Consider the following 2,823-nt stretch of genomic DNA (forward strand, 5'->3'; position numbering starts at 1 on the left):
TTGTCCAAACTTCATTCTTTCAGCGACAACTAGGGGAGGATCCGCTTTTTTAAAGAGGACACTCTCATCATCGGACGAAGCAGCAGAGAGATAAAAGGCACTTGGGAACTGTCACACGAGCTGTTACAATCTGACCCTGCTGTGGACAGCCTATTGATTTAGAAATTATTGTGCTGGACTAGGTCTGTATCCTAGTGATACTATTCACAGATTCATTGGTGTAAACATTTAAAGGTTGTAACCTCTCATATATTGTAAATATATATTTAGTAACATCAAGATATTTATATAAATATATCATATTTATATTTGTGTCCAGATACACCACTTAAGTCCCAGCTACATATCCCTAAGCGCAGATTTATTCCTATTTTTACTGAAATTATATATATATCTCAATAGAAATTATTGTACAGGCAATTAGCACATCTAGGCAAGTAACCCGCTTGCCTTAACCCAGTAAAACTCCATATACATTGTTACCAATGCACAAGAGGATTATAATCATTATACAGAGCAGCATGAATAGTGTTACTATTGCTTACTACTGAAGTATCTTTGGTGGCCAAAAAAAATGTTTGCACCAGGGTCCTCTGCTAAGAAGGTCTGCTACTGCCTATGACGCTAGAGTCTGCTATTCACACTGTATACAAAATTATTGTAGGAGGAATCCTGCAAATGATTCCTCCTCCTTTTATCCCAGTCAAGCCAAATAGTTTAATAATGCAATCCTTTAAGAATTTGGAGCATTTTATTGTTACACTAGTATGTTGCTTTAGGGCTTAATTTGAAAAACTTCTATGAGAAATGAAATAACGAAGACAATCACACTATAAACTTTTATACGTCTGTTGTTTTATAAGGTGATTGCTGGAGTAGTGACACTTTGGGAGCACAGCTGGTAGAGCATGGCACTTCCCACCACTGCTTTCATAAAACAGACAATTAAGGTACTGACTCATTAGGGTAGATTTAACAAGCAGCGGATGCTGCTGTCTCCTCCCGACGTTTCCGTCTCGCCGGAAACTGAAGTTAAGAAGCAGCAGTCGTAAGACTATGCGATCGTGATGATTGACACCCCCTGCTCGCGGCTGATTGTCCGCGAATGTACAGGGTGCGGCATTGCACAAGCATTTCACAAGAAATGCTTGTGTAATGTTAAATGCCAAGAGTGTATGCTGTCTGCAATTAGCGTTGTAGGGCGGACATGATTAGCTACAGCGAATCATGTCCGCCCGGCATTTAATAAATCTACCCCATTGACTTCTATGAGGGAATAGGTTATCACACAGTTCGGGTTTTTGTGTGAGCGAGAACAATAACATTTTACTTTGAACTCGTAATAGGAGCGCAACCTAATGCGCTAAATAGCTCTCCACTTGTAATCTGGCACATAATCATTCATTTAACCTGCAGTATTACTTAAAATGTATGGCTTATATAGTTGTTATATACAATAAAATAGAATACAATCTCATTTGGAGATTTAAATTCCATTAAATTACACAGAACTCTTCACAAACATTAAAGGGGAATTTAAGTCATTTTTATATATGTGTAGGATATAAGCAATTAAAGGGACATATTAGCAATAGGATAAATAATGTAAAAGTGATACAGCATATGTGTAAAATGCTGAACAAATATATATATAACTGTATATAAAACTAATCAGATATTAGTAGCCGCCTACCATAAAAGATCCACTGTCACAGTCACTTTATTTTGCTACTCAGCTTAAGGACATTTACAATTAAATATTGTGAGATCATAGTGAAATCAAAGGATATTATCATGAAATCCCATAAGATAACAGTAAAGCAAATTGTACACTCAGTATTGATGATGCTGATTGGCTATTTTTTTCACCAGTCAGATAAATGTTAATCTTATTTGAAAATACAGAAAAACCCAGTTATACATTATAAAACTTTCTTACATCAAGGATGGGAATTTATGTTAAAGTGACATAAAACACAACTTTTTCATTCATGATTGAAAAGAGCCGGTCATTTTAAACAACTTTCCAATTTACATTTATTATCACAGTAGCTTCATTTTCTTGGTATTCTTTGTTGAAGTAACACTAGCAACAATACACTTCTGGGAGCTATTTTAACACATAAGTTGAAGCAATGACAAGAGGTATTGTGCAGCCACCAATCAGCAGCTAGATCCTAGTAGTGCACTGCAGCTCCTGAGCCTACCTAAGTATGCTTTTCAACACATTGTTTTGCATTTCAGGGGTGTAATCAAAAAGCCTCTTAACCTCTTAGATGAGCATGACCAGCCCTTCTTGCCATGCGCATCTAATCTGAAGCGCGAATGACAACCATGTATTGAAATCCTGGGGTTTCCCACTTCCAGATCCCGGGGCCTCCACACTGTAGATGGAAATGGAGACTTCAGCCTTTAAAATCACTGCCTCTTCCTGGTGGGCACTGTGGTGCCACCATGGACCTTCCAATACATAAACAAACTTGACACCCCTTATTTGAAAGAAGCAGTCCTACTCTTTCAAATGAGAGGTCCTTTGTCCACCAACTGGAAGTAGGTAGAGCAAGCGTTAAAGACTTCCCTATTCCCAAGTACAAGGGAACTTCCTCAAATAAGTTCCAGGGTAGACAAGTCTAAGGTACAGAAAGGGGTTATTTTAGTACTGGCGCTCTCGGCTAGGGGTAAGCAAAAGGATAATAACCACACTATGGGGTTTTGTGACTCGGTAGTTTATGTATCAGTATAGTATGAATATTCTTTTTACGCTTATTATAAAAAAGAAAGAGAAATAAATGTATGTATTCTTATCTAATATCAGTGTGTATC

This window comes from Bombina bombina, chromosome 2 (genome assembly GCF_027579735.1).
Source record: "Bombina bombina isolate aBomBom1 chromosome 2, aBomBom1.pri, whole genome shotgun sequence".
Classification (NCBI taxonomy): Eukaryota; Metazoa; Chordata; class Amphibia; order Anura; family Bombinatoridae; genus Bombina; species Bombina bombina.